Here is a 17,796-nt window from a genome sequence, read left to right as displayed (position 1 = left end):
GGTGGGAGGGTGGGCTAGTGGAAGGAGGGGGCAATCTCTTTTTTTCCCGGGTGGTAGGGGGATGACAGGAGAAGGGAAGCGGGTGGTGAGAAAGGTACAGAGGGCAGGGTTTGGGGGCTGGGAAGGAAAGGGAAAAGATTAGGGTTTGGGGATGATGAAAGGGCTTTCTACGGGTAAGGATGGCAAAGGGTGGCAGTGACGGAAAGTCAGGCAACCTGTCCTGTCCGTCTTTTTGTATCGTGAATTGGAAAGACTGCAAGGGGGAGGGGAGTTGCTTGCGCCCTAAAGGAGGAGTTATTCAGATTCATTGCAGTGGGCGGCGGCTGCAAAACGCACCATTCTTCTTGTTTTGGCTCTGCAAAGCAGCCTTTTCAAGGGTTGGCTTGGGTGACAAAATGTCTTGTGTAGGCGTGGGTTTGTCTCCCTCTCGCTCTCTCTCCCTAAGATGTGTCCGGCATAGGCCAGGGTGCCACTCGAGGCCCAAACCAATTCTGGTTATCGCTTCTCGGCCTTTTGGCTAAGATCAAGTGTAGTATCTGTTCTTATCAGTTTAATATCTGATACGTCCCCTATCTGGGGACCATATATTAAATGGATTTTTAGAACAGGGAGATGGAAAAAGAGCTTGCTCTGTCCACTCCACGCATTGACCTGGTATTGCAGTACCTCCAGGAACGGTGCACCCCTTCTTAACCCAGTTTCCAAAAGCAGAACTCAATTCACCTGATTCATATTAGCCCGATTTAATGAATTGGAAGAAAGCATACGTCTTCATATGCACCTCAATTTGGCCCATTCACTTTTCACACTTCCTCCTTTTGTTTTTTATCTTTCACACTTTTGACTTTCTTTATTCATCCAAATAGCAAACTCATCACCACTCAACCTGACCAACTCGGCTATGTCCCCGTGCTGCAGTTCTCTGTCTTATCTAGATCATTTGCAATTGAATGGAATAGATCCCTTTTGGACAAAGTGGATTCACCTGCTGCTGCAGTGACCACAGGTGTGATAACATCTAGAATTGGCATCTGGTGCGATCTCTCCGCTTCCACTCCAAAGAAAGTTACCTGTTTATTCCTATCATGCATTGGTTTTTGGGGTTTTCTTTGAGTAATGATGATCTCTTTAGTAGTCTGTTGGCGCCCTCTCCTGGAGGAATAGTTTGCTTGCTCTTGGACATTCTAAAAGAGAGGTCATGATAGACATTGAGCTTCTGAGCTCAATTGGGGACAGTCATGGGTGATGAATGTTTGCAACCTACTGCGAAGCCTCATACCGCAATATAAGGAACGTCAAATACTAAGAAAGGGCGGCCTATGAAAGAATTACTACTTTCAATAAGTACACTTAAACGGCTAATTGGGAATAGAAAAACTGTAAAAAGCCCTCTGAGAAAGCCCCCCTCTAACCTTTGATAGTAAGCTTTTCTGTAGTCTGCCTGTTGATGTATTTTCCGTTTGAACTGTGCACAACATGAAGAGACGGAACACTGGCGGCTTGTCACAATGCCCCCCGATGACATCACAATAGCGCTGCTGCCTAGAAAACAAGCTGCGCAGAAGAAGTTGTTCTTTGGGTGGGAGGGTGGGCTAGTGGAAGGAGGGGGCAATCTCTTTTTTTCCCGGGTGGTAGGGGGATGACAGGAGAAGGGAAGCGGGTGGTGAGAAAGGTACAGAGGGCAGGGTTTGGGGGCTGGGAAGGAAAGGGAAAAGATTAGGGTTTGGGGATGATGAAAGGGCTTTCTACGGGTAAGGATGGCAAAGGGTGGCAGTGACGGAAAGTCAGGCAACCTGTCCTGTCCGTCTTTTTGTATCGTGAATTGGAAAGACTGCAAGGGGGAGGGGAGTTGCTTGCGCCCTAAAGGAGGAGTTATTCAGATTCATTGCAGTGGGCGGCGGCTGCAAAACGCACCATTCTTCTTGTTTTGGCTCTGCAAAGCAGCCTTTTCAAGGGTTGGCTTGGGTGACAAAATGTCTTGTGTAGGCGTGGGTTTGTCTCCCTCTCGCTCTCTCTCCCTAAGATGTGTCCGGCATAGGCCAGGGTGCCACTCGAGGCCCAAACCAATTCTGGTTATCGCTTCTCGGCCTTTTGGCTAAGATCAAGTGTAGTATCTGTTCTTATCAGTTTAATATCTGATACGTCCCCTATCTGGGGACCATATATTAAATGGATTTTTAGAACAGGGAGATGGAAAAAGAGCTTGCTCTGTCCACTCCACGCATTGACCTGGTATTGCAGTACCTCCAGGAACGGTGCACCCCTTCTTAACCCAGTTTCCAAAAGCAGAACTCAATTCACCTGATTCATATTAGCCCGATTTAATGAATTGGAAGAAAGCATACGTCTTCATATGCACCTCAATTTGGCCCATTCACTTTTCACACTTCCTCCTTTTGTTTTTTATCTTTCACACTTTTGACTTTCTTTATTCATCCAAATAGCAAACTCATCACCACTCAACCTGACCAACTCGGCTATGTCCCCGTGCTGCAGTTCTCTGTCTTATCTAGATCATTTGCAATTGAATGGAATAGATCCCTTTTGGACAAAGTGGATTCACCTGCTGCTGCAGTGACCACAGGTGTGATAACATCTAGAATTGGCATCTGGTGCGATCTCTCCGCTTCCACTCCAAAGAAAGTTACCTGTTTATTCCTATCATGCATTGGTTTTTGGGGTTTTCTTTGAGTAATGATGATCTCTTTAGTAGTCTGTTGGCGCCCTCTCCTGGAGGAATAGTTTGCTTGCTCTTGGACATTCTAAAAGAGAGGTCATGATAGACATTGAGCTTCTGAGCTCAATTGGGGACAGTCATGGGTGATGAATGTTTGCAACCTACTGCGAAGCCTCATACCGCAATATAAGGAACGTCAAATACTAAGAAAGGGCGGCCTATGAAAGAATTACTACTTTCAATAAGTACACTTAAACGGCTAATTGGGAATAGAAAAACTGTAAAAAGCCCTCTGAGAAAGCCCCCCTCTAACCTTTGATAGTAAGCTTTTCTGTAGTCTGCCTGTTGATGTATTTTCCGTTTGAACTGTGCACAACATGAAGAGACGGAACACTGGCGGCTTGTCACAATGCCCCCCGATGACATCACAATAGCGCTGCTGCCTAGAAAACAAGCTGCGCAGAAGAAGTTGTTCTTTGGGTGGGAGGGTGGGCTAGTGGAAGGAGGGGGCAATCTCTTTTTTTCCCGGGTGGTAGGGGGATGACAGGAGAAGGGAAGCGGGTGGTGAGAAAGGTACAGAGGGCAGGGTTTGGGGGCTGGGAAGGAAAGGGAAAAGATTAGGGTTTGGGGATGATGAAAGGGCTTTCTACGGGTAAGGATGGCAAAGGGTGGCAGTGACGGAAAGTCAGGCAACCTGTCCTGTCCGTCTTTTTGTATCGTGAATTGGAAAGACTGCAAGGGGGAGGGGAGTTGCTTGCGCCCTAAAGGAGGAGTTATTCAGATTCATTGCAGTGGGCGGCGGCTGCAAAACGCACCATTCTTCTTGTTTTGGCTCTGCAAAGCAGCCTTTTCAAGGGTTGGCTTGGGTGACAAAATGTCTTGTGTAGGCGTGGGTTTGTCTCCCTCTCGCTCTCTCTCCCTAAGATGTGTCCGGCATAGGCCAGGGTGCCACTCGAGGCCCAAACCAATTCTGGTTATCGCTTCTCGGCCTTTTGGCTAAGATCAAGTGTAGTATCTGTTCTTATCAGTTTAATATCTGATACGTCCCCTATCTGGGGACCATATATTAAATGGATTTTTAGAACAGGGAGATGGAAAAAGAGCTTGCTCTGTCCACTCCACGCATTGACCTGGTATTGCAGTACCTCCAGGAACGGTGCACCCCTTCTTAACCCAGTTTCCAAAAGCAGAACTCAATTCACCTGATTCATATTAGCCCGATTTAATGAATTGGAAGAAAGCATACGTCTTCATATGCACCTCAATTTGGCCCATTCACTTTTCACACTTCCTCCTTTTGTTTTTTATCTTTCACACTTTTGACTTTCTTTATTCATCCAAATAGCAAACTCATCACCACTCAACCTGACCAACTCGGCTATGTCCCCGTGCTGCAGTTCTCTGTCTTATCTAGATCATTTGCAATTGAATGGAATAGATCCCTTTTGGACAAAGTGGATTCACCTGCTGCTGCAGTGACCACAGGTGTGATAACATCTAGAATTGGCATCTGGTGCGATCTCTCCGCTTCCACTCCAAAGAAAGTTACCTGTTTATTCCTATCATGCATTGGTTTTTGGGGTTTTCTTTGAGTAATGATGATCTCTTTAGTAGTCTGTTGGCGCCCTCTCCTGGAGGAATAGTTTGCTTGCTCTTGGACATTCTAAAAGAGAGGTCATGATAGACATTGAGCTTCTGAGCTCAATTGGGGACAGTCATGGGTGATGAATGTTTGCAACCTACTGCGAAGCCTCATACCGCAATATAAGGAACGTCAAATACTAAGAAAGGGCGGCCTATGAAAGAATTACTACTTTCAATAAGTACACTTAAACGGCTAATTGGGAATAGAAAAACTGTAAAAAGCCCTCTGAGAAAGCCCCCCTCTAACCTTTGATAGTAAGCTTTTCTGTAGTCTGCCTGTTGATGTATTTTCCGTTTGAACTGTGCACAACATGAAGAGACGGAACACTGGCGGCTTGTCACAATGCCCCCCGATGACATCACAATAGCGCTGCTGCCTAGAAAACAAGCTGCGCAGAAGAAGTTGTTCTTTGGGTGGGAGGGTGGGCTAGTGGAAGGAGGGGGCAATCTCTTTTTTTCCCGGGTGGTAGGGGGATGACAGGAGAAGGGAAGCGGGTGGTGAGAAAGGTACAGAGGGCAGGGTTTGGGGGCTGGGAAGGAAAGGGAAAAGATTAGGGTTTGGGGATGATGAAAGGGCTTTCTACGGGTAAGGATGGCAAAGGGTGGCAGTGACGGAAAGTCAGGCAACCTGTCCTGTCCGTCTTTTTGTATCGTGAATTGGAAAGACTGCAAGGGGGAGGGGAGTTGCTTGCGCCCTAAAGGAGGAGTTATTCAGATTCATTGCAGTGGGCGGCGGCTGCAAAACGCACCATTCTTCTTGTTTTGGCTCTGCAAAGCAGCCTTTTCAAGGGTTGGCTTGGGTGACAAAATGTCTTGTGTAGGCGTGGGTTTGTCTCCCTCTCGCTCTCTCTCCCTAAGATGTGTCCGGCATAGGCCAGGGTGCCACTCGAGGCCCAAACCAATTCTGGTTATCGCTTCTCGGCCTTTTGGCTAAGATCAAGTGTAGTATCTGTTCTTATCAGTTTAATATCTGATACGTCCCCTATCTGGGGACCATATATTAAATGGATTTTTAGAACAGGGAGATGGAAAAAGAGCTTGCTCTGTCCACTCCACGCATTGACCTGGTATTGCAGTACCTCCAGGAACGGTGCACCCCTTCTTAACCCAGTTTCCAAAAGCAGAACTCAATTCACCTGATTCATATTAGCCCGATTTAATGAATTGGAAGAAAGCATACGTCTTCATATGCACCTCAATTTGGCCCATTCACTTTTCACACTTCCTCCTTTTGTTTTTTATCTTTCACACTTTTGACTTTCTTTATTCATCCAAATAGCAAACTCATCACCACTCAACCTGACCAACTCGGCTATGTCCCCGTGCTGCAGTTCTCTGTCTTATCTAGATCATTTGCAATTGAATGGAATAGATCCCTTTTGGACAAAGTGGATTCACCTGCTGCTGCAGTGACCACAGGTGTGATAACATCTAGAATTGGCATCTGGTGCGATCTCTCCGCTTCCACTCCAAAGAAAGTTACCTGTTTATTCCTATCATGCATTGGTTTTTGGGGTTTTCTTTGAGTAATGATGATCTCTTTAGTAGTCTGTTGGCGCCCTCTCCTGGAGGAATAGTTTGCTTGCTCTTGGACATTCTAAAAGAGAGGTCATGATAGACATTGAGCTTCTGAGCTCAATTGGGGACAGTCATGGGTGATGAATGTTTGCAACCTACTGCGAAGCCTCATACCGCAATATAAGGAACGTCAAATACTAAGAAAGGGCGGCCTATGAAAGAATTACTACTTTCAATAAGTACACTTAAACGGCTAATTGGGAATAGAAAAACTGTAAAAAGCCCTCTGAGAAAGCCCCCCTCTAACCTTTGATAGTAAGCTTTTCTGTAGTCTGCCTGTTGATGTATTTTCCGTTTGAACTGTGCACAACATGAAGAGACGGAACACTGGCGGCTTGTCACAATGCCCCCCGATGACATCACAATAGCGCTGCTGCCTAGAAAACAAGCTGCGCAGAAGAAGTTGTTCTTTGGGTGGGAGGGTGGGCTAGTGGAAGGAGGGGGCAATCTCTTTTTTTCCCGGGTGGTAGGGGGATGACAGGAGAAGGGAAGCGGGTGGTGAGAAAGGTACAGAGGGCAGGGTTTGGGGGCTGGGAAGGAAAGGGAAAAGATTAGGGTTTGGGGATGATGAAAGGGCTTTCTACGGGTAAGGATGGCAAAGGGTGGCAGTGACGGAAAGTCAGGCAACCTGTCCTGTCCGTCTTTTTGTATCGTGAATTGGAAAGACTGCAAGGGGGAGGGGAGTTGCTTGCGCCCTAAAGGAGGAGTTATTCAGATTCATTGCAGTGGGCGGCGGCTGCAAAACGCACCATTCTTCTTGTTTTGGCTCTGCAAAGCAGCCTTTTCAAGGGTTGGCTTGGGTGACAAAATGTCTTGTGTAGGCGTGGGTTTGTCTCCCTCTCGCTCTCTCTCCCTAAGATGTGTCCGGCATAGGCCAGGGTGCCACTCGAGGCCCAAACCAATTCTGGTTATCGCTTCTCGGCCTTTTGGCTAAGATCAAGTGTAGTATCTGTTCTTATCAGTTTAATATCTGATACGTCCCCTATCTGGGGACCATATATTAAATGGATTTTTAGAACAGGGAGATGGAAAAAGAGCTTGCTCTGTCCACTCCACGCATTGACCTGGTATTGCAGTACCTCCAGGAACGGTGCACCCCTTCTTAACCCAGTTTCCAAAAGCAGAACTCAATTCACCTGATTCATATTAGCCCGATTTAATGAATTGGAAGAAAGCATACGTCTTCATATGCACCTCAATTTGGCCCATTCACTTTTCACACTTCCTCCTTTTGTTTTTTATCTTTCACACTTTTGACTTTCTTTATTCATCCAAATAGCAAACTCATCACCACTCAACCTGACCAACTCGGCTATGTCCCCGTGCTGCAGTTCTCTGTCTTATCTAGATCATTTGCAATTGAATGGAATAGATCCCTTTTGGACAAAGTGGATTCACCTGCTGCTGCAGTGACCACAGGTGTGATAACATCTAGAATTGGCATCTGGTGCGATCTCTCCGCTTCCACTCCAAAGAAAGTTACCTGTTTATTCCTATCATGCATTGGTTTTTGGGGTTTTCTTTGAGTAATGATGATCTCTTTAGTAGTCTGTTGGCGCCCTCTCCTGGAGGAATAGTTTGCTTGCTCTTGGACATTCTAAAAGAGAGGTCATGATAGACATTGAGCTTCTGAGCTCAATTGGGGACAGTCATGGGTGATGAATGTTTGCAACCTACTGCGAAGCCTCATACCGCAATATAAGGAACGTCAAATACTAAGAAAGGGCGGCCTATGAAAGAATTACTACTTTCAATAAGTACACTTAAACGGCTAATTGGGAATAGAAAAACTGTAAAAAGCCCTCTGAGAAAGCCCCCCTCTAACCTTTGATAGTAAGCTTTTCTGTAGTCTGCCTGTTGATGTATTTTCCGTTTGAACTGTGCACAACATGAAGAGACGGAACACTGGCGGCTTGTCACAATGCCCCCCGATGACATCACAATAGCGCTGCTGCCTAGAAAACAAGCTGCGCAGAAGAAGTTGTTCTTTGGGTGGGAGGGTGGGCTAGTGGAAGGAGGGGGCAATCTCTTTTTTTCCCGGGTGGTAGGGGGATGACAGGAGAAGGGAAGCGGGTGGTGAGAAAGGTACAGAGGGCAGGGTTTGGGGGCTGGGAAGGAAAGGGAAAAGATTAGGGTTTGGGGATGATGAAAGGGCTTTCTACGGGTAAGGATGGCAAAGGGTGGCAGTGACGGAAAGTCAGGCAACCTGTCCTGTCCGTCTTTTTGTATCATGAATTGGAAAGACTGCAAGGGGGAGGGGAGTTGCTTGCGCCCTAAAGGAGGAGTTATTCAGATTCATTGCAGTGGGCGGCGGCTGCAAAACGCACCATTCTTCTTGTTTTGGCTCTGCAAAGCAGCCTTTTCAAGGGTTGGCTTGGGTGACAAAATGTCTTGTGTAGGCGTGGGTTTGTCTCCCTCTCGCTCTCTCTCCCTAAGATGTGTCCGGCATAGGCCAGGGTGCCACTCGAGGCCCAAACCAATTCTGGTTATCGCTTCTCGGCCTTTTGGCTAAGATCAAGTGTAGTATCTGTTCTTATCAGTTTAATATCTGATACGTCCCCTATCTGGGGACCATATATTAAATGGATTTTTAGAACAGGGAGATGGAAAAAGAGCTTGCTCTGTCCACTCCACGCATTGACCTGGTATTGCAGTACCTCCAGGAACGGTGCACCCCTTCTTAACCCAGTTTCCAAAAGCAGAACTCAATTCACCTGATTCATATTAGCCCGATTTAATGAATTGGAAGAAAGCATACGTCTTCATATGCACCTCAATTTGGCCCATTCACTTTTCACACTTCCTCCTTTTGTTTTTTATCTTTCACACTTTTGACTTTCTTTATTCATCCAAATAGCAAACTCATCACCACTCAACCTGACCAACTCGGCTATGTCCCCGTGCTGCAGTTCTCTGTCTTATCTAGATCATTTGCAATTGAATGGAATAGATCCCTTTTGGACAAAGTGGATTCACCTGCTGCTGCAGTGACCACAGGTGTGATAACATCTAGAATTGGCATCTGGTGCGATCTCTCCGCTTCCACTCCAAAGAAAGTTACCTGTTTATTCCTATCATGCATTGGTTTTTGGGGTTTTCTTTGAGTAATGATGATCTCTTTAGTAGTCTGTTGGCACCCTCTCCTGGAGGAATAGTTTGCTTGCTCTTGGACATTCTAAAAGAGAGGTCATGATAGACATTGAGCTTCTGAGCTCAATTGGGGACAGTCATGGGTGATGAATGTTTGCAACCTACTGCGAAGCCTCATACCGCAATATAAGGAACGTCAAATACTAAGAAAGGGCGGCCTATGAAAGAATTACTACTTTCAATAAGTACACTTAAACGGCTAATTGGGAATAGAAAAACTGTAAAAAGCCCTCTGAGAAAGCCCCCCTCTAACCTTTGATAGTAAGCTTTTCTGTAGTCTGCCTGTTGATGTATTTTCCGTTTGAACTGTGCACAACATGAAGAGACGGAACACTGGCGGCTTGTCACAATGCCCCCCGATGACATCACAATAGCGCTGCTGCCTAGAAAACAAGCTGCGCAGAAGAAGTTGTTCTTTGGGTGGGAGGGTGGGCTAGTGGAAGGAGGGGGCAATCTCTTTTTTTCCCGGGTGGTAGGGGGATGACAGGAGAAGGGAAGCGGGTGGTGAGAAAGGTACAGAGGGCAGGGTTTGGGGGCTGGGAAGGAAAGGGAAAAGATTAGGGTTTGGGGATGATGAAAGGGCTTTCTACGGGTAAGGATGGCAAAGGGTGGCAGTGACGGAAAGTCAGGCAACCTGTCCTGTCCGTCTTTTTGTATCGTGAATTGGAAAGACTGCAAGGGGGAGGGGAGTTGCTTGCGCCCTAAAGGAGGAGTTATTCAGATTCATTGCAGTGGGCGGCGGCTGCAAAACGCACCATTCTTCTTGTTTTGGCTCTGCAAAGCAGCCTTTTCAAGGGTTGGCTTGGGTGACAAAATGTCTTGTGTAGGCGTGGGTTTGTCTCCCTCTCGCTCTCTCTCCCTAAGATGTGTCCGGCATAGGCCAGGGTGCCACTCGAGGCCCAAACCAATTCTGGTTATCGCTTCTCGGCCTTTTGGCTAAGATCAAGTGTAGTATCTGTTCTTATCAGTTTAATATCTGATACGTCCCCTATCTGGGGACCATATATTAAATGGATTTTTAGAACAGGGAGATGGAAAAAGAGCTTGCTCTGTCCACTCCACGCATTGACCTGGTATTGCAGTACCTCCAGGAACGGTGCACCCCTTCTTAACCCAGTTTCCAAAAGCAGAACTCAATTCACCTGATTCATATTAGCCCGATTTAATGAATTGGAAGAAAGCATACGTCTTCATATGCACCTCAATTTGGCCCATTCACTTTTCACACTTCCTCCTTTTGTTTTTTATCTTTCACACTTTTGACTTTCTTTATTCATCCAAATAGCAAACTCATCACCACTCAACCTGACCAACTCGGCTATGTCCCCGTGCTGCAGTTCTCTGTCTTATCTAGATCATTTGCAATTGAATGGAATAGATCCCTTTTGGACAAAGTGGATTCACCTGCTGCTGCAGTGACCACAGGTGTGATAACATCTAGAATTGGCATCTGGTGCGATCTCTCCGCTTCCACTCCAAAGAAAGTTACCTGTTTATTCCTATCATGCATTGGTTTTTGGGGTTTTCTTTGAGTAATGATGATCTCTTTAGTAGTCTGTTGGCGCCCTCTCCTGGAGGAATAGTTTGCTTGCTCTTGGACATTCTAAAAGAGAGGTCATGATAGACATTGAGCTTCTGAGCTCAATTGGGGACAGTCATGGGTGATGAATGTTTGCAACCTACTGCGAAGCCTCATACCGCAATATAAGGAACGTCAAATACTAAGAAAGGGCGGCCTATGAAAGAATTACTACTTTCAATAAGTACACTTAAACGGCTAATTGGGAATAGAAAAACTGTAAAAAGCCCTCTGAGAAAGCCCCCCTCTAACCTTTGATAGTAAGCTTTTCTGTAGTCTGCCTGTTGATGTATTTTCCGTTTGAACTGTGCACAACATGAAGAGACGGAACACTGGCGGCTTGTCACAATGCCCCCCGATGACATCACAATAGCGCTGCTGCCTAGAAAACAAGCTGCGCAGAAGAAGTTGTTCTTTGGGTGGGAGGGTGGGCTAGTGGAAGGAGGGGGCAATCTCTTTTTTTCCCGGGTGGTAGGGGGATGACAGGAGAAGGGAAGCGGGTGGTGAGAAAGGTACAGAGGGCAGGGTTTGGGGGCTGGGAAGGAAAGGGAAAAGATTAGGGTTTGGGGATGATGAAAGGGCTTTCTACGGGTAAGGATGGCAAAGGGTGGCAGTGACGGAAAGTCAGGCAACCTGTCCTGTCCGTCTTTTTGTATCGTGAATTGGAAAGACTGCAAGGGGGAGGGGAGTTGCTTGCGCCCTAAAGGAGGAGTTATTCAGATTCATTGCAGTGGGCGGCGGCTGCAAAACGCACCATTCTTCTTGTTTTGGCTCTGCAAAGCAGCCTTTTCAAGGGTTGGCTTGGGTGACAAAATGTCTTGTGTAGGCGTGGGTTTGTCTCCCTCTCGCTCTCTCTCCCTAAGATGTGTCCGGCATAGGCCAGGGTGCCACTCGAGGCCCAAACCAATTCTGGTTATCGCTTCTCGGCCTTTTGGCTAAGATCAAGTGTAGTATCTGTTCTTATCAGTTTAATATCTGATACGTCCCCTATCTGGGGACCATATATTAAATGGATTTTTAGAACAGGGAGATGGAAAAAGAGCTTGCTCTGTCCACTCCACGCATTGACCTGGTATTGCAGTACCTCCAGGAACGGTGCACCCCTTCTTAACCCAGTTTCCAAAAGCAGAACTCAATTCACCTGATTCATATTAGCCCGATTTAATGAATTGGAAGAAAGCATACGTCTTCATATGCACCTCAATTTGGCCCATTCACTTTTCACACTTCCTCCTTTTGTTTTTTATCTTTCACACTTTTGACTTTCTTTATTCATCCAAATAGCAAACTCATCACCACTCAACCTGACCAACTCGGCTATGTCCCCGTGCTGCAGTTCTCTGTCTTATCTAGATCATTTGCAATTGAATGGAATAGATCCCTTTTGGACAAAGTGGATTCACCTGCTGCTGCAGTGACCACAGGTGTGATAACATCTAGAATTGGCATCTGGTGCGATCTCTCCGCTTCCACTCCAAAGAAAGTTACCTGTTTATTCCTATCATGCATTGGTTTTTGGGGTTTTCTTTGAGTAATGATGATCTCTTTAGTAGTCTGTTGGCGCCCTCTCCTGGAGGAATAGTTTGCTTGCTCTTGGACATTCTAAAAGAGAGGTCATGATAGACATTGAGCTTCTGAGCTCAATTGGGGACAGTCATGGGTGATGAATGTTTGCAACCTACTGCGAAGCCTCATACCGCAATATAAGGAACGTCAAATACTAAGAAAGGGCGGCCTATGAAAGAATTACTACTTTCAATAAGTACACTTAAACGGCTAATTGGGAATAGAAAAACTGTAAAAAGCCCTCTGAGAAAGCCCCCCTCTAACCTTTGATAGTAAGCTTTTCTGTAGTCTGCCTGTTGATGTATTTTCCGTTTGAACTGTGCACAACATGAAGAGACGGAACACTGGCGGCTTGTCACAATGCCCCCCGATGACATCACAATAGCGCTGCTGCCTAGAAAACAAGCTGCGCAGAAGAAGTTGTTCTTTGGGTGGGAGGGTGGGCTAGTGGAAGGAGGGGGCAATCTCTTTTTTTCCCGGGTGGTAGGGGGATGACAGGAGAAGGGAAGCGGGTGGTGAGAAAGGTACAGAGGGCAGGGTTTGGGGGCTGGGAAGGAAAGGGAAAAGATTAGGGTTTGGGGATGATGAAAGGGCTTTCTACGGGTAAGGATGGCAAAGGGTGGCAGTGACGGAAAGTCAGGCAACCTGTCCTGTCCGTCTTTTTGTATCGTGAATTGGAAAGACTGCAAGGGGGAGGGGAGTTGCTTGCGCCCTAAAGGAGGAGTTATTCAGATTCATTGCAGTGGGCGGCGGCTGCAAAACGCACCATTCTTCTTGTTTTGGCTCTGCAAAGCAGCCTTTTCAAGGGTTGGCTTGGGTGACAAAATGTCTTGTGTAGGCGTGGGTTTGTCTCCCTCTCGCTCTCTCTCCCTAAGATGTGTCCGGCATAGGCCAGGGTGCCACTCGAGGCCCAAACCAATTCTGGTTATCGCTTCTCGGCCTTTTGGCTAAGATCAAGTGTAGTATCTGTTCTTATCAGTTTAATATCTGATACGTCCCCTATCTGGGGACCATATATTAAATGGATTTTTAGAACAGGGAGATGGAAAAAGAGCTTGCTCTGTCCACTCCACGCATTGACCTGGTATTGCAGTACCTCCAGGAACGGTGCACCCCTTCTTAACCCAGTTTCCAAAAGCAGAACTCAATTCACCTGATTCATATTAGCCCGATTTAATGAATTGGAAGAAAGCATACGTCTTCATATGCACCTCAATTTGGCCCATTCACTTTTCACACTTCCTCCTTTTGTTTTTTATCTTTCACACTTTTGACTTTCTTTATTCATCCAAATAGCAAACTCATCACCACTCAACCTGACCAACTCGGCTATGTCCCCGTGCTGCAGTTCTCTGTCTTATCTAGATCATTTGCAATTGAATGGAATAGATCCCTTTTGGACAAAGTGGATTCACCTGCTGCTGCAGTGACCACAGGTGTGATAACATCTAGAATTGGCATCTGGTGCGATCTCTCCGCTTCCACTCCAAAGAAAGTTACCTGTTTATTCCTATCATGCATTGGTTTTTGGGGTTTTCTTTGAGTAATGATGATCTCTTTAGTAGTCTGTTGGCGCCCTCTCCTGGAGGAATAGTTTGCTTGCTCTTGGACATTCTAAAAGAGAGGTCATGATAGACATTGAGCTTCTGAGCTCAATTGGGGACAGTCATGGGTGATGAATGTTTGCAACCTACTGCGAAGCCTCATACCGCAATATAAGGAACGTCAAATACTAAGAAAGGGCGGCCTATGAAAGAATTACTACTTTCAATAAGTACACTTAAACGGCTAATTGGGAATAGAAAAACTGTAAAAAGCCCTCTGAGAAAGCCCCCCTCTAACCTTTGATAGTAAGCTTTTCTGTAGTCTGCCTGTTGATGTATTTTCCGTTTGAACTGTGCACAACATGAAGAGACGGAACACTGGCGGCTTGTCACAATGCCCCCCGATGACATCACAATAGCGCTGCTGCCTAGAAAACAAGCTGCGCAGAAGAAGTTGTTCTTTGGGTGGGAGGGTGGGCTAGTGGAAGGAGGGGGCAATCTCTTTTTTTCCCGGGTGGTAGGGGGATGACAGGAGAAGGGAAGCGGGTGGTGAGAAAGGTACAGAGGGCAGGGTTTGGGGGCTGGGAAGGAAAGGGAAAAGATTAGGGTTTGGGGATGATGAAAGGGCTTTCTACGGGTAAGGATGGCAAAGGGTGGCAGTGACGGAAAGTCAGGCAACCTGTCCTGTCCGTCTTTTTGTATCGTGAATTGGAAAGACTGCAAGGGGGAGGGGAGTTGCTTGCGCCCTAAAGGAGGAGTTATTCAGATTCATTGCAGTGGGCGGCGGCTGCAAAACGCACCATTCTTCTTGTTTTGGCTCTGCAAAGCAGCCTTTTCAAGGGTTGGCTTGGGTGACAAAATGTCTTGTGTAGGCGTGGGTTTGTCTCCCTCTCGCTCTCTCTCCCTAAGATGTGTCCGGCATAGGCCAGGGTGCCACTCGAGGCCCAAACCAATTCTGGTTATCGCTTCTCGGCCTTTTGGCTAAGATCAAGTGTAGTATCTGTTCTTATCAGTTTAATATCTGATACGTCCCCTATCTGGGGACCATATATTAAATGGATTTTTAGAACAGGGAGATGGAAAAAGAGCTTGCTCTGTCCACTCCACGCATTGACCTGGTATTGCAGTACCTCCAGGAACGGTGCACCCCTTCTTAACCCAGTTTCCAAAAGCAGAACTCAATTCACCTGATTCATATTAGCCCGATTTAATGAATTGGAAGAAAGCATACGTCTTCATATGCACCTCAATTTGGCCCATTCACTTTTCACACTTCCTCCTTTTGTTTTTTATCTTTCACACTTTTGACTTTCTTTATTCATCCAAATAGCAAACTCATCACCACTCAACCTGACCAACTCGGCTATGTCCCCGTGCTGCAGTTCTCTGTCTTATCTAGATCATTTGCAATTGAATGGAATAGATCCCTTTTGGACAAAGTGGATTCACCTGCTGCTGCAGTGACCACAGGTGTGATAACATCTAGAATTGGCATCTGGTGCGATCTCTCCGCTTCCACTCCAAAGAAAGTTACCTGTTTATTCCTATCATGCATTGGTTTTTGGGGTTTTCTTTGAGTAATGATGATCTCTTTAGTAGTCTGTTGGCGCCCTCTCCTGGAGGAATAGTTTGCTTGCTCTTGGACATTCTAAAAGAGAGGTCATGATAGACATTGAGCTTCTGAGCTCAATTGGGGACAGTCATGGGTGATGAATGTTTGCAACCTACTGCGAAGCCTCATACCGCAATATAAGGAACGTCAAATACTAAGAAAGGGCGGCCTATGAAAGAATTACTACTTTCAATAAGTACACTTAAACGGCTAATTGGGAATAGAAAAACTGTAAAAAGCCCTCTGAGAAAGCCCCCCTCTAACCTTTGATAGTAAGCTTTTCTGTAGTCTGCCTGTTGATGTATTTTCCGTTTGAACTGTGCACAACATGAAGAGACGGAACACTGGCGGCTTGTCACAATGCCCCCCGATGACATCACAATAGCGCTGCTGCCTAGAAAACAAGCTGCGCAGAAGAAGTTGTTCTTTGGGTGGGAGGGTGGGCTAGTGGAAGGAGGGGGCAATCTCTTTTTTTCCCGGGTGGTAGGGGGATGACAGGAGAAGGGAAGCGGGTGGTGAGAAAGGTACAGAGGGCAGGGTTTGGGGGCTGGGAAGGAAAGGGAAAAGATTAGGGTTTGGGGATGATGAAAGGGCTTTCTACGGGTAAGGATGGCAAAGGGTGGCAGTGACGGAAAGTCAGGCAACCTGTCCTGTCCGTCTTTTTGTATCGTGAATTGGAAAGACTGCAAGGGGGAGGGGAGTTGCTTGCGCCCTAAAGGAGGAGTTATTCAGATTCATTGCAGTGGGCGGCGGCTGCAAAACGCACCATTCTTCTTGTTTTGGCTCTGCAAAGCAGCCTTTTCAAGGGTTGGCTTGGGTGACAAAATGTCTTGTGTAGGCGTGGGTTTGTCTCCCTCTCGCTCTCTCTCCCTAAGATGTGTCCGGCATAGGCCAGGGTGCCACTCGAGGCCCAAACCAATTCTGGTTATCGCTTCTCGGCCTTTTGGCTAAGATCAAGTGTAGTATCTGTTCTTATCAGTTTAATATCTGATACGTCCCCTATCTGGGGACCATATATTAAATGGATTTTTAGAACAGGGAGATGGAAAAAGAGCTTGCTCTGTCCACTCCACGCATTGACCTGGTATTGCAGTACCTCCAGGAACGGTGCACCCCTTCTTAACCCAGTTTCCAAAAGCAGAACTCAATTCACCTGATTCATATTAGCCCGATTTAATGAATTGGAAGAAAGCATACGTCTTCATATGCACCTCAATTTGGCCCATTCACTTTTCACACTTCCTCCTTTTGTTTTTTATCTTTCACACTTTTGACTTTCTTTATTCATCCAAATAGCAAACTCATCACCACTCAACCTGACCAACTCGGCTATGTCCCCGTGCTGCAGTTCTCTGTCTTATCTAGATCATTTGCAATTGAATGGAATAGATCCCTTTTGGACAAAGTGGATTCACCTGCTGCTGCAGTGACCACAGGTGTGATAACATCTAGAATTGGCATCTGGTGCGATCTCTCCGCTTCCACTCCAAAGAAAGTTACCTGTTTATTCCTATCATGCATTGGTTTTTGGGGTTTTCTTTGAGTAATGATGATCTCTTTAGTAGTCTGTTGGCGCCCTCTCCTGGAGGAATAGTTTGCTTGCTCTTGGACATTCTAAAAGAGAGGTCATGATAGACATTGAGCTTCTGAGCTCAATTGGGGACAGTCATGGGTGATGAATGTTTGCAACCTACTGCGAAGCCTCATACCGCAATATAAGGAACGTCAAATACTAAGAAAGGGCGGCCTATGAAAGAATTACTACTTTCAATAAGTACACTTAAACGGCTAATTGGGAATAGAAAAACTGTAAAAAGCCCTCTGAGAAAGCCCCCCTCTAACCTTTGATAGTAAGCTTTTCTGTAGTCTGCCTGTTGATGTATTTTCCGTTTGAACTGTGCACAACATGAAGAGACGGAACACTGGCGGCTTGTCACAATGCCCCCCGATGACATCACAATAGCGCTGCTGCCTAGAAAACAAGCTGCGCAGAAGAAGTTGTTCTTTGGGTGGGAGGGTGGGCTAGTGGAAGGAGGGGGCAATCTCTTTTTTTCCCGGGTGGTAGGGGGATGACAGGAGAAGGGAAGCGGGTGGTGAGAAAGGTACAGAGGGCAGGGTTTGGGGGCTGGGAAGGAAAGGGAAAAGATTAGGGTTTGGGGATGATGAAAGGGCTTTCTACGGGTAAGGATGGCAAAGGGTGGCAGTGACGGAAAGTCAGGCAACCTGTCCTGTCCGTCTTTTTGTATCGTGAATTGGAAAGACTGCAAGGGGGAGGGGAGTTGCTTGCGCCCTAAAGGAGGAGTTATTCAGATTCATTGCAGTGGGCGGCGGCTGCAAAACGCACCATTCTTCTTGTTTTGGCTCTGCAAAGCAGCCTTTTCAAGGGTTGGCTTGGGTGACAAAATGTCTTGTGTAGGCGTGGGTTTGTCTCCCTCTCGCTCTCTCT

The 17,796-nt window shown here is 46.5% G+C and overlaps 11 non-coding genes across 11 annotated transcripts; all 11 read left to right on the top strand.

Annotated features, from left to right (window-relative positions):
- The first annotated feature begins 497 nt into the window (after positions 1-497).
- On the top strand, positions 498-688 carry LOC142274842 (U2 spliceosomal RNA). The gene has a single exon (XR_012739077.1). It is a non-coding gene; the product is annotated as a U2 spliceosomal RNA (small nuclear RNA).
- Positions 689-2,075: 1,387 nt separating this feature from the next.
- On the top strand, positions 2,076-2,266 carry LOC142274840 (U2 spliceosomal RNA). Its single transcript, XR_012739076.1, has one exon. It is a non-coding gene; the product is annotated as a U2 spliceosomal RNA (small nuclear RNA).
- Positions 2,267-3,653: 1,387 nt separating this feature from the next.
- On the top strand, positions 3,654-3,844 carry LOC142274839 (U2 spliceosomal RNA). The gene has a single exon (XR_012739075.1). It is a non-coding gene; the product is annotated as a U2 spliceosomal RNA (small nuclear RNA).
- Positions 3,845-5,231: 1,387 nt separating this feature from the next.
- On the top strand, positions 5,232-5,422 carry LOC142274838 (U2 spliceosomal RNA). The gene has a single exon (XR_012739074.1). It is a non-coding gene; the product is annotated as a U2 spliceosomal RNA (small nuclear RNA).
- Positions 5,423-6,809: 1,387 nt separating this feature from the next.
- Positions 6,810-7,000, top strand: LOC142274837 (U2 spliceosomal RNA). The gene has a single exon (XR_012739073.1). It is a non-coding gene; the product is annotated as a U2 spliceosomal RNA (small nuclear RNA).
- Positions 7,001-8,387: 1,387 nt separating this feature from the next.
- LOC142274836 (U2 spliceosomal RNA) lies at positions 8,388-8,578 on the top strand. The gene has a single exon (XR_012739072.1). It is a non-coding gene; the product is annotated as a U2 spliceosomal RNA (small nuclear RNA).
- A 1,387-nt stretch (positions 8,579-9,965) lies between these two features.
- LOC142274868 (U2 spliceosomal RNA) lies at positions 9,966-10,156 on the top strand. Its single transcript, XR_012739098.1, has one exon. It is a non-coding gene; the product is annotated as a U2 spliceosomal RNA (small nuclear RNA).
- A 1,387-nt stretch (positions 10,157-11,543) lies between these two features.
- Positions 11,544-11,734, top strand: LOC142274867 (U2 spliceosomal RNA). Its single transcript, XR_012739097.1, has one exon. It is a non-coding gene; the product is annotated as a U2 spliceosomal RNA (small nuclear RNA).
- A 1,387-nt stretch (positions 11,735-13,121) lies between these two features.
- On the top strand, positions 13,122-13,312 carry LOC142274859 (U2 spliceosomal RNA). Its single transcript, XR_012739093.1, has one exon. It is a non-coding gene; the product is annotated as a U2 spliceosomal RNA (small nuclear RNA).
- Positions 13,313-14,699: 1,387 nt separating this feature from the next.
- On the top strand, positions 14,700-14,890 carry LOC142274847 (U2 spliceosomal RNA). The gene has a single exon (XR_012739082.1). It is a non-coding gene; the product is annotated as a U2 spliceosomal RNA (small nuclear RNA).
- Positions 14,891-16,277: 1,387 nt separating this feature from the next.
- On the top strand, positions 16,278-16,468 carry LOC142274835 (U2 spliceosomal RNA). Its single transcript, XR_012739071.1, has one exon. It is a non-coding gene; the product is annotated as a U2 spliceosomal RNA (small nuclear RNA).
- The last annotated feature ends 1,328 nt before the right edge of the window (positions 16,469-17,796 follow it).

The sequence above is a fragment of the Anomaloglossus baeobatrachus genome, unplaced genomic scaffold, assembly GCF_048569485.1.
Source record: "Anomaloglossus baeobatrachus isolate aAnoBae1 unplaced genomic scaffold, aAnoBae1.hap1 Scaffold_3801, whole genome shotgun sequence".
NCBI lineage: Eukaryota > Metazoa > Chordata > Amphibia > Anura > Aromobatidae > Anomaloglossus > Anomaloglossus baeobatrachus.
Note: the sequence above shows the minus strand (reverse complement) of the source record. Positions and strands in the feature narration are given on the sequence as shown.